General features: G+C 38.7%; 1 long non-coding RNA gene across 1 annotated transcript; it reads right to left on the bottom strand.

Annotated features, from left to right (window-relative positions):
• Nucleotides 1-5,828: 5,828 nt before the first annotated feature.
• Nucleotides 5,829-8,166, bottom strand: LOC131529442 (uncharacterized). Its single transcript, XR_009268097.1, has 5 exons — nucleotides 7,510-8,166; nucleotides 6,780-6,870; nucleotides 6,515-6,691; nucleotides 6,253-6,395; nucleotides 5,829-5,997 (listed from the first exon to the last, which is right to left on the bottom strand). It is a non-coding gene; the product is annotated as an uncharacterized LOC131529442 (long non-coding RNA).
• Nucleotides 8,167-13,114: the final 4,948 nt, after the last annotated feature.

The following is a 13,114-nucleotide window of genomic DNA, read 5'->3' as shown; positions in this document are numbered from 1 at the left end:
GACACAAAATTCATTTAACATTTTGCTGTGAATAAAAGACTCTTGACAAGACGAATAAAATAACAAATACAATTTTGTGCAGACTACATTTTTATTTGTTAGCCTATCTGTCTTTCTTTCAGTAGAGGAAATTTAAATGTGTGATTCTGGAAGCGAGATCTAAATTTAGCGGGAACGGTCGGGTCGGGAAGAAAATTATTCAAAGCGGACAGCGGGTGAACAAAGAGTAAATATATCGCGGGAGCGGGACTTAAAAAACAGTCCCGCGCAGACCTCTACTGCAAGGCAGCCTCAGACCATCACACTACCACCACCATGTTTGACTGTTGGTATGATGTTCTTTTTATGAAATGCTGTGTTGGTTTTATGGCAGGTGTAATGGGACACACACCTTCCAAAAAGTTCAACTTTTGTCGCATCAGTCTACAGAATATTTGCCCAAAAGTCTTGGGGATAATCAAGATATTTTTTGGCAAATATGAGACAAGCCTTTGTGTTCTTTTTGGTCAGCAATTGCTTTTGCCTTGGAACTCTCCCATGGATGCTGTTTTTGCCCAGTCTCTTTCTTATTGTTGAATCATGAACACTGACCTTAATTGAAGCAAGTGAGGCCTGCAGTTCTTTAAATGTTGTTCTGAGTTCTTTTATGACCTCCTGGATGAGTCGTTGTTGCGCTCTTGGAGTAATTTTGGTAGGCCGGCCACTCCTGGGAAGGTTCACCACTGTTCCAAGTTTTCTCCATTTGTGGATAATGGCTCTGACCGTGGTTCACTGGAGTCCCAAAGCCTTAGAAATGGTTTTATAGCCCTTTCCAGACTGATACATGTCAACTATTTTGTTTCTCATCTGCTCTTTAATTTCTTTAGATCGCGGCATGATGTGTTGCTCTTTGAGCATGTTTCACTTTGTCAGGCAGGTTCTATTTAAGTGATTTCTTGATTCAACAGGTCTGGCAGTAATCAGGGTGTAGTTGGGCTAGTGAAATTTAACTCAGCTTTCTAAAATAATGTGGTTAATCACAGTTCTTTCATGATTTAACAGGAGGGGGCAATTCATTTTTCACGTAGGGCCAGGTAGGTTTGGACAGCTTTTTTCCCTTAATAAATGAAATCATCATTTAAAAACTGCATATTGTATTTACATTATCTTTATGTAATATTAAAATTAGTTTGATGATCTGAAACTTTTAATTGTGACAAATATGCAAAAAAACAAAAACAAAAAAACAGGAAGGTGGCTGTGAGGGCAGTTAAAGGCAAGAAACGCAGGATTTCCAAACAACAACAACAACAAAAATTATTCAGTCCAAACAAAGTCATAAATTAAATCACTTAGAAACTAAATGGAAATAAAGAAAATAAAGACAGGTCTGGGCCCATAAAAATGGTCTACTGAACAGAACCAAACTTAACAATAATCAAACAAGAAGAAAAACGTGACCTCTCAAGTGACACATGGAGGGAACTTTTATACACAAAGGACTTGTCCATTACACACACTCATACACACACCCACAGGGGATACTACAAACATCACTTAAAGCGTTGCATGACATTTCTCCAAAATATATTGCTGACCTTTTAATTCCTTATCAAAATTCAAGAAACTTGAGATGTTCGAATCAGATGATTCTTCATGTTCTTAAAACGAGATTAAAATCTAAGGGTGATAGGGCCTTTTCAGTGGCTGCTCCCCGTTTATGGAACCCTCTCCCAATGCATATTAAATCTTCCCCATCTGTGGATGCTTTTAAGTCTAGATTGAAATCGTACCTTTTTAGTAGAGCTTTTGGAGTCAATTAGAGGGATCAGGTTTTACATTTTTATGTTGAATTTTGTTGAATTGTTGTTGAATTTTGTTTTTGTGACTGTATGTATTGATGCTGGTAAGCAATTTGGTCAACAGGCAGTTGTTTTAAATGTGCTATAGAAATAAAATTTGTATTGTATTGTATCACTAAACACCATCAAATAGCTAACTTAAAATGAAGAAATAGATCATAAACAGCAAATTAATATACACAAATGATTAAAGTAAACAAAAATAGGTAAATAAACAAATAATCCCCCAAGCTAGTTTACAGGATGGATTGATCCAGCAGAACAAAATGACAGCGCCAAACCTCCACTCTCTGCTCGTAGGTAACTTAAACTCAAAAGAAATAAAAGTTAACAAAGTATACCATCAATAACTAGAAATTGTGCACCCAAACTACCCTTACGAAAAAGAAGTGTATTCAAGTGTGTTATTAGTATATTTCTTTTAAACTTAAAATAGGAAAGTATTCTTTTAGTCTACTTTTTATGTACTTCTCAGAAATGGGCTTTATGTACTTCTCAGAAATATACTTAAAATGACATTTAAGTATACTTAACTTATACTTAGGAAAAGTCTAAATATATTTATATACTTGTGCTCCGAGAATCCGTGTTTTCATTGTTATACGGTAGGGGGTGCTAGTACACATCTTCTGTACAGAATTTCCAAAAAAAAAAATAACACAAGTGAAGAAGAAACCTAAACAACAGATGTTCCCTTTCATAGGTCACTTCAATTCTGTGGTGATGTCACCGTATGGGAACACCCTTTGGTGTGACGAATGTCTGAAGCCCTGTACCATCCCGCCAATCTTACTGGCCAAATAGCGCTTGGCACCGCCTTACGGATGCGTAAGCATAGTATACCTGCGTGCCGCGCGGTATTTTGCTCAGATTTCATTTCCCTCAGGAAAGCGAAAGTGAATTTTCTGTGCCCTAGAAAGCATCCTGCGTTCCCAGTGATATTTTTTATTTCTCGAGCAGTGTTTAACTCCTCTTCGCGGATGCGATGAGTCATCGGAAATGTAAGGAGCCATGTAGCAGGTTTATCACGGCGGGGGACACTCATGACAGGTGTGTTGTGTACCTGGGCCTGCATCATGCGCAGTCGGCACTTAGCGGCCTGTCGACATGTCCCCACTGTGACAGCCTGTGACTGAAAGTTCTGCACTTGAGGGTAGAAGTTTTCTCCGAGGTCGCCCCCGCGTCCAACCCCCGCTTCTGTGGTTACCGAGGAGCCGCACGAGGCAATGGCTTGGGGCGACGCGTGCGACCTGGACTGTGAGGACAATGCTGCGCTGGAGTTTTCTCCATTTCGCTTGCTCTCCCCCACTCGAGCAGGAAGAGGTTGGCAGAAACTTCGTGGAGCCCGTTGTTTTCGCAACGAGGATCTACGGCCGCCCCGGAGGCCTACAGTACAATCTCCTTCGGCTGCGGGCTGTATGACGACGATGTTTTGTTCACCGCAGTCGTGCACCTGCTCAGCCCCGTAAACTGCTCCCCTTCTTCCCAGACCTCCACCAGGAGGTTTCGAGGTCCTGGAAGCAGCCGTTTTCAGCGTGCATCACAAACGCTGCGGCTGCAGATTTCACCACCATTACTGACATGGCGGGCCATGGTTATGCAACGATGCCGCCAGTGGAAGAGACTTTGGCCGAACATCTCGCGTCGAACTCGGCCGCAGCTTGGAAGTCTCACCCCCCCCTCCCGTCGAAGCCGTGTCAAGTCACGTCGAGCCTCGTCGGGAAATCTTACTCAGCTGCGGGTCAGACGGCAGCCACGCTCCACTCGATAGCGGTGCTTCAGGCCTACCAGGCGGAGCTATTGAAGGAGCTCAACGAGGGAGAAGGCATCACACCGGAGGCTGTGAAGGAACTGCGGCAGGCTACGGACTTGGCGCTACGTGCCACCAAGCACACCGCCCGAGCAGTCGGCCGTTCGATGGCGGGGATGGTGACGGTTGAGCGCCACCTTTGGATCAACCTCACCGACATAAAAGAAAAGGACAAAACTTTTCTTATGGATGCCTCTATGGTGGCTTCGTCGCAAGCCTTCCTTAGTGGATCTTCTATGGATGATATATGTGCCGTGGCAGGGTGGTCCTCACTGAGCACTTTCGTCAAATTCTACAGCCTGGATGTGAGGATGCTTTCCTCGGATCCCAGCTATTTCAGGTACGTCAAGCGTGATGGTATAGCGTTACTATATGGTGACGTCACCGCAGCATTGAAGTGACCTATGAAAGGGAACATCTCGGTTACGTATGTAACCACGGTTCCCTGAATAGGGAATGAGATGCTGCGGTTCAGGCCGTTCCATACCGTTGATAGCGTTTCCTTAGTCCATGAAATCTGAGCGAAATAGCGCGCGGCACGCATGTATACTATGCTTATGCATGCGTAAGGCGGTGCCAAACGCTATTTGGCCAATAGGATTGGCGGGATGGTACAGGGCTTCAGACATTCATCACACCAAAAGGTGTTCCCATACGGTGACGTCACCGCAGCATCTCGTTCCCTATTCAGGGAACTGTGGTTACGTACGTAACCGAGAAGCTTTCACGTGTTAAAACAGCATCAAAAATCAAATGTCGCCCAGTGAAGAGGTAATAAAGACTGTTAAGCTTCGGGGTGTTGATCTCTATCTACGTTTTGATTATCATTCTGAATCCAATTCATAGTCTTTTTTTCTGTTTTTTGTTCAAAATGTTGTTTATTTCTATATTTATTATTTATAAGTGTTTAAAAAAGAATGCATGAAGCTAGAATAAAATGTTTTTGTTTACAAGCAGATACTCTGTTCTATATTTTTATTAGTGCTGTCAATCGATAAAAACAAAAGTAATTAATCGCACATTTTTGTGAAATTAGTCGCAATTAATCCCCCCTAACATTAAAGTTTTTAAATATACTTTTGTATTGCAATAATTTCACATTCAATCTTCAAATTAATGTACAAACAACATAAAGAGAGTATATATTTTTTTATATTTGTTTAATGGCATCTTTTTTTCATGACTAAATCAAATCACTGATACCAATACTGATTTCTCTATAAAATCCCCCAATATTTACCTATTGACTATAGCCATTCAACATTACAGTATAATTGAGAGATATCAATTTTAACATTTATTAGACTTTTAAAAAATAACTTAACTCTTAAACTTAAAACAATCTTCACATAAGCCCATTATTATAAATGCCATATTTACCTGTGCCTTTCAGCAGAAATATACAGAAATTGAAATTGAAGTTATCAAACAGCTATAACAGCTCCTTAAAGCTATAAAAGTTCTTTTTTTCCTCTTTTTTTCTTTTTTCTTTATCCTTTGAAGAACAGACATCACAGCAGCTGGTTGTTAGGTTATTTTGGCTGTTATTTCTTTAAGAGCTGTCGCTGCTGAACATGACGCGGATCTGACACGCATCGTATTTTCTCTCAACTCTCATCACCTGTTCTGACACACTTCAGGTCTTAAAGTCTCTATTAATGAGCTGACGAGTTGAATCAGGTGTGTTAGATGAGGGAGACAGTGCTGGTCTGATACCCCTACAAAAAAAATACTGCAGTTTTTTAAAAAGTAATACTGCAGTTTTTGTTACATGTAGAAAAATGCAGTTTTTTGGACACACAAAAATTTTTTTTACTGCAATACATCTGAAGTACTATTGAAATACAACTGCAGTAGAGCTATAGTATTACTAACAAACAACTGCAATAGAACCGCAGTATTACTGCAATACAGCTGAAGTAGTACTACAATTATACTGCAATTAATCTGCAGTAGTACTGCAATATCTAATACAACTTCAATACTACCAAAGTGCAATACTAATAAAATGCTGTACAGTAACACTGAAATACAATCAGAATATTCAGAATAACAAGTTTTATTTGCACACATCTGCAATATAATGAATTAAGGTACAAAACAACAGTGAATGTCTCAAACAGCAATACAACAATAAATTATTTTACTTTTTTTTTAAACTTAAGATAACAGGCTGAGAGTTACACTAAATGTATTTAGTGTATATTTACAAATCACACAATCATGCACATTTCTTCCCACATTATTCAGACAGGTTTTATTTTTTGAAGAGCTTATCCTCATCGTTCCGCTTGGTTCTTATGACTGCCTTCATCTCAGATGTGGAAACACTATTTTGGATGTAGTCTGGAAAAACAAAAAAACAAAAACTCAGAAATTCTCAAGTTTCAGTTACACTTTTCACTACAGGCATATTTAGTATGCTTAAAATAAATCCTGAATTGTGATGTCACAAAGTGTTTGTGAAAAATATTCATTCTACTTCTAGTTCATTTCTTATGGCATATTGGTCAGCATTAACAATGTCTTTGAACACTCCAGGTAACAGAAGTTAAAAGGTTGGTTCACCCAAAAATGAAAATTCTGTCATCAATTACTCACCCTCATGACGTTCCAAATCCACAAGTCTTTCATTCATCTTCAGGACACAAATGAAAACCTTTATAATCAAATCTCAGAGCTTTCTGTTCCTCCATTAATAGTCCATAATTGTAATTATCTGCATTCATTGTTTTAATGCACACCTTCCAGTCAATCAGAGAGAATCAAAGAGTCCACCAAAAAAAACAAAACAAAAAAAAAAACAGATGAGAGCTGATGTGAAGCATTGAGAATAATTGCTGATATAACTAGATTTCATTACCTTTCCATTCCCTCAGCTCTCTCTCTGTTTTCATACTGAATTGGCACTAATATTGTAAATCCTCCTTGATTTAATTTAATTTCTCGATCTCTTCATATCTGAAGATCTCTTCCATGGCTGAGACAACAGAGGACATGGTACACTTGATTTCTCCAGCACTCCCACTGGTCTTAGTTTCTGAAATACAATAGCAGCTATTATGTATTCTAAACTATAAGACAATAGTTAATAAAAGATAAAATAAATAAAGCAGATTACTGCTCACCATGATTTGAGTGCTTGTTTCACCACAGCCATCATCTTCTGTTGAATTATATTTTTGGTCGTCTTTTTTTAGTTGTTACCAGTGCATTTTCCTGAAAATAGCAGTCACACACTAAAAAATTTCCATTTCCACACATTAATGTCACACTACTGCACATAAATGCTGAACATAAATGCTGATTTATTCTATTTTTGTGTAATCCAGTACTAAATATTGTCAGATATTCCTAAGCAAATTAACATAAAACAAAAGGCAAATACAGTTATTATTAATAAACTGTATTTTGTGTTTATGCAGGTTTCCTGTGTTTCATGCACTTTTTTTTTGAAGATCTGAACCAATTTAAGTCAAGTTACCATAATTTATATAGCGCCAGTGATAAAAAGAAAAATAATGATGCAAACGGAATTCACTTCTAAACAGTAAAAAGTGTCATTGTTCAGTTGAAATCAGTGTTGACTCAGTGTGGTTAATTTAATTGCTAATTTCAATAACTGTATAAAAATCATCAAATATAAAATAATTATTGGAAGAAAGTATGTTTAGTTTAGGGATCAGTTCTCCTCTGGCCAACAAATGAACATGGTGTGATTATGATTCAGGCTGCATCAGGACTGTAGGCCTACAAGTAGCACTATCAAACTTTAAACACTATCTAAAATCAGGTTTACATTTGTGGCTAACTAGAATGTGAGTGACCTTTAATGCATTTCCAGAAATCAAGTCTCACCAACATCTGTTCAGAGCCTTTTCACTTTCTCTCTTCTCCTCTTTCCCAATGCTTCCTCTGTTACACTGTACTCTGTTACTTTTTCCTCATGTCAATTAGGGGTTGATGCCATGAAACAAACAAACACATACACAGTATATTCAGTGCAGTTTTGTTCATTCATTATTATAAATTATGTACTGATGCTAATGAGAACTGAACTGAGCTGGACAATGACATAACTAATTTCTACAGATCTGCTTATAACAAATTGCTGAGCCATAGCAGAATTAAATGCATCTGTACACAGGGTTGTCATATACATATAATTATTGTTATAATTATAATTTGTTTTATTATAGTAAAAGTGTAGTAAAAACAGCATTAAACCAGTTGTTTTGTCTTTCTATCAGACTTAAGTTCTGTGCTATCATAAGCTCCTTGCGCACAGACCCGCGTGCGCTACAGATCAGTACTGAAGCGGCGTTTCCGCTCATTTTCTTCTCATCTCAGCGGGTTGAATAAGATATCCGTCAAGTCTTTTTACATCTCTCTAAAATTATAACTAAAGATATGAGGATATTAGACATTACTCACAGCTAAACTTGATGACTGGACAAAGTCAACGCTCCTGCTCGTCTGATGAACTTCTCTTCCGGAAAGCGTTTCTTCTCTTTTGTCACACTTGTGAATGGCCTCGGGGTGTAATGTTGTTATGTCTTTGTGCTTTAATTGTGATAAATCAATCAATCAATCAATCAAACTTTTATTACAGACTCAAGGTCCAGATTTAAAAAAGACAATAGACAACATATACAACCCATAGCATTTATCACAAACATAAAGAGTTACAGAATAGTTATAGTTATAGTTCGCATATGAATGATGTTGTCAAACCAAAACGTGTTTTATATTTTTATATCCATCCTGCAGTAGACACTACGGAAAAGACGCTGATTTACTGTTACAAGTAATCAGCTGCTTGCTAGACTCGTTGTCAGGACAACAACCGTTGGCTCGAAGGAAGATCTCACGTGCGGGTTATTAATCTATGCAGGTGAAATATTCCATTGGCAATTTTTTTTTTTTCTTTTGTACAAAAATAGTTTTGTACGAATATTTTATAGGAAGTCTACATTACAAAAATAAATAAACACTTGCCAAGTCTACTGTAACGACATCACTTGCTACATGTTGCACAATACAGCATAACTGCAGTACAGGGCCTATACAAGACGACTTTGATGGCAGTGCAATGAATGAAATTGCCATTAAAGTGAAATTACTGAACCTAATCATAGGAGCTTTATTTTAAAAATGCTCATAAAAATAAATAAATCTAAATAAATTTAATCAGACAGACTTAGTTTTTGCATCTGAAATCTTCACCTGCATTTCAGCATATCACTGAACTGCAGTTATATTGTATCTGTACTTCATTATACTGCAAATCTAAAGTTGCACTTCATTGCACTGCAGTTTTACTGCTGTTAAACTTTAATGAACTACAGTTATTTACTTCATTATACTGCAAATGGCCAGTTGTACTTCATTGTACTGTAGTTATACTACTTTGTACTGCAGTTGTACTTCAATGAACTGCAGTTATTTTTTGTAAGGGCAGGAAAGTTTTGAAAACCATTTTAGAGACATGTTCTTAAATGTGACTCATATAAAATATATTAGGCTACATGCAGCCACGCACAGTTTTAAGGTAGCTTTAATCGCCTATTTTGGTAACATCATAACTTACCACAACATTGCATACTCGTAGTTTATTTAACGCTTTGATATGAAATGATACAGGGCACGCTACAGCGCGCACCGGCACCTTTGTGCCTGCAATGGAAGACCACGCGCTGCGAGCACAGTACCGTTTCCGCACTCGTTTTACTCGCGCCTGGCGCTGAAGTGAAGTGGAGCGCACGTCTGAAACATCTCTGGTTTGATGTGGTTGTAAAGACGCTCTGAGACTGAATAGATGCACTTCTTGTCAAGAGAAAAAGTGACACAAACAGCAGTTGTGAGACGGGTGGCCAACCCTAGCTCCCCCCTGCGTTAATTGCGTTAAATATTTTTAAAGCGTCAAACTGAAAAAAATTAATCGCCTGCGTTAACGCGCTAATTTTGACACCACTAATTTTTATGTTTTGTATGTTCAGCTATTCATATAACAAAATATGTACAAATGAATACCTAAATAGGGACATAGTATATTTAAAGTATGATGTAAAGTTCACTTAAAAAAATAACTTACGAGTATACTTGCAGTATAATGCTACTTAACTAAGTTTACTGAGACTATACTTCAAAGTGTACTAAAAATGCTACTACAAGTATTTAATTAGTAAACTATCAGTATACCTATAAGTTCACTTTTAGTATAGTTGCAATACAAGTTAAAAACATTGATGTAAACTAGTTGTGTACTCAAAGTTTACTACTGGTATACTTAAAGTATACTTAAAAGTATACTTATATATACTAGAAAGTGGGCCAATTTAGTCCCAAGGAGTATTGAAATAGTACACTTACAAGTATACGACTAGTACACTGATATTTGTATACTTACTATATAAAGTATACTTAAAAAATATACTTGAACTTTACTTAAGTATACTTAATAAAATAAACGAAGTATACTACTTTTTGGTAAGGGTAGTCATCTCTGGCAGGAAATGAATACAAATTGAAAATAAAACTGTAAATAACGAACCAAATCTGTGTCTGTCGTTATTATGAGATGTAAATTGACGTGATCTGTAACAAATGTTAAATCAAATACTAATAAGCAAATCAAATTATAATTTACACAACCAAAAGGGAAAATGTATATATGTGTGCAGGTGCGTGTCAGCTACCGTTTTACTGTGTGGCCAATTCATTGGCCATCACAGGGGCAAAAACATTTTCATGGCACTGTATAAATATATATATATATATATATATATACAGTGGGGGAAAACATTATTTAATCCCCTGCTGATTTTGTACGTTTGCCCACTGACAAAGAAATGATCAGTCTATAATTTTAATGGTAGGTTTATTTGAACAGTGAGAGACAGAATAACAAAAAAACAAACAAACAAAAAAAAAATCCAGAAAAACACATTTCAAAAAAGTTATAAATTGATTTGCATTTTAATGAGTCAAATAAGTATTTGACTCCTTCACAAAACATGACTTAGTACTTGGTGGCAAAACCCTTGTTGGCACTCACAGAGGTCAGACGTTTCTTGTAGTTGGCCACCAGGTTTGCATACATCTCAGGAGGGATTTTGTCCCACTCCTCTTTGCAGATACTCTCCAAGTCATTAAAGTTTCGAGGCTGATGTTTGGCAACTTAAACCTTCAGCTCCCTCCACAGATTTTCTAAGGGATTAAGGTCTGGAGCCATGCTGGCTTTTTGCGGGCACAGTGGACTAGGGCCAGCCCACACCAAATCTAAACAGGCTCAGTGCGGGCTTGCCCAGACGAGGCCCACAGCTTTGGGCTCACCGCAGGCTCTCTGGGATTATTATGGGACTGCCCACATTAATCCAATGATGGCACAGTGTTGCCCAGCCCGTTCGGGCCCAGAGCAACTTTTGTACCTTTGGGCCCATGCAGGTTTGGTGTAGGCAGCCCTGTAATGCAACTAGGAGAATACTAACATTGACTGGCCATTCTTTAGCCACTCAATTGAACTGGAATGGCTCAAACCAAAAAAGACCTTTCCAGAGCCTGTTGTTTCATATAGGCCAGGGATCCTCAAATCTGGCTCACGAGATTCACTTTCCTGCAGAGTTTAGTTCTAACCTTAATCAAACACACCTGAGCATGCTAATCATTGTCTTCAGGATCATTAGAGAACAGTTGGGTGAGTTTGATCAAGTTGTAGCTAAACTCTGTAGGAAAGTGGGTCTCACAAGTCATATCTGAGGTGTAACAGACATGAGCCTGTTAACAAGAATTTTGTGGGCAATTTTCTTCCTTACCACTAGAGGTGCTAGGGTGTTTTAGGTTTCCTTAAATAAAGCCATGTAGGTAGAGGGATGACTCACCTGCTAAGCATATTGTGCTGTGTCCTGGTTGGGAAATGTGCCATTTCAAACCCAGTCTAAAGTAAGGAGTTGATGTTTTTGCAGAGATGTTACTTGTATGTATGGCCTTTACATTGCTTTGTTTGCTTTCTTTTCTTCTTCTTCTTTTTTGTTGTACTTTTATACTGTTGTGTATTTACATTTTTGGCTGTATGTAGCTGTATTAACCTGAATTGAATGTTTTCCATTTTGTATTTAATAAATTGATTTGAAATCCCTTTGACTACTGTACTTTTTTGACAATACAGACATTAGCTATGTGGTGACTGCATCCATTTCAGATGTATAATAACTGTTTTCCCCAAAGTCTTAAGTTATAGTAGCTGGAAAGTACTGATAGTGAAACAGATGTATTGTTGTAGATCAGGGGTGCCCAGCCCTGTTCCTGGAGAGTTCAGCTCCAACCCTGATCAAACACAACTGAACCAACTAATTAGGATCTGAAGGAGCACTTGATAATTACAGACAGGTGTGTTTGAGCAGGGTTGGAACTGAAGTCTCCAGGAAGGTAGATCTCCAGGACCAGGGTGGGGCACCCCTGTTGTAGATTAGTAGCGCGGGCCCTGTGTGGGCCTAGTGAGGGCTTCCTGGGGGATAAGTGAGGGCTGCCCGTGCAGGGCCAGCACTAAGGGGCCAACGTTTTGCCAATGAGCAAATTCTCAGGGGCCCTGCGCTGGCAGCCTGCTGGGGGTCCTTAGGCTAGCCCTAAGTGGGCCTGTAAAGGGCCACCGCAGGCTTGTTTGCAGGGTAGGCCACTCCAGGACCTTAATATGCTTCTTCTTGAGCCACTCCTTTGTTGCTTTGGCCGTGTGTTTTGGGTCATTGTCATGCTGGAATACCCATCCACGACCCATTTTCAATGCCCTGGCTGGCTTCAACGCACTGGCCCTAACGATACATGGCCCCATCCATCGTCCCTTTGATGCGTTGCAGTTGTCCTGTCCCCTTAGCAGAAAAACACCCCCAAAGCGTAATGTTTCCACCTCCATGTTTGACGGTGGGGATGGTGTTCTTGGGGTCATAGACAGCATTACTTCTCCTCCAAACACGGCGAGTTGAGTTGATGCCAAAGAGCCCCGGTCCGAGGGAGATTGACAGTTATTTTGTGTTTCTTCCATTTGCGAATAATCGCACCAACTGTCACCTTCTCACCAAGCTGCTTGGCGATGGTCTTGTAGCCCATTCCAGCCTTATGTAGGTCTACAATCTTGTCCCTGACATCCTTGGACAGCTCTTTGGTCTTGGCAATGGTGGAGAGTTTGGAATCTGATTGATTGATTGCTTCTATGGACAGGTTATCTTTTATGCAGGTAACAAACTGAGATTAGGAGCACTCCCTTTAAGAGAGTGCTCCTAATCTCAGCTCCTTACCTGTATAAAAGACACCTGGGAGCCAGAAATCTTGCTGATTGATATAGGATCAAATACTTATTTGACTTATTAAAATGCAAATCAAACTTTTTTTAAATGAGTTTTTCTGGATTTTTTTTTTTTCTTTTGTTATTTTGTCTCTCAACTAAAATAAACCTAGCATTAAAATTATA

The sequence above is a fragment of the Onychostoma macrolepis genome, chromosome 21 (assembly GCF_012432095.1).
Source record: "Onychostoma macrolepis isolate SWU-2019 chromosome 21, ASM1243209v1, whole genome shotgun sequence".
NCBI classification, from domain to species: domain Eukaryota; kingdom Metazoa; phylum Chordata; class Actinopteri; order Cypriniformes; family Cyprinidae; genus Onychostoma; species Onychostoma macrolepis.
Note: the sequence above shows the minus strand (reverse complement) of the source record. Positions and strands in the feature narration are given on the sequence as shown.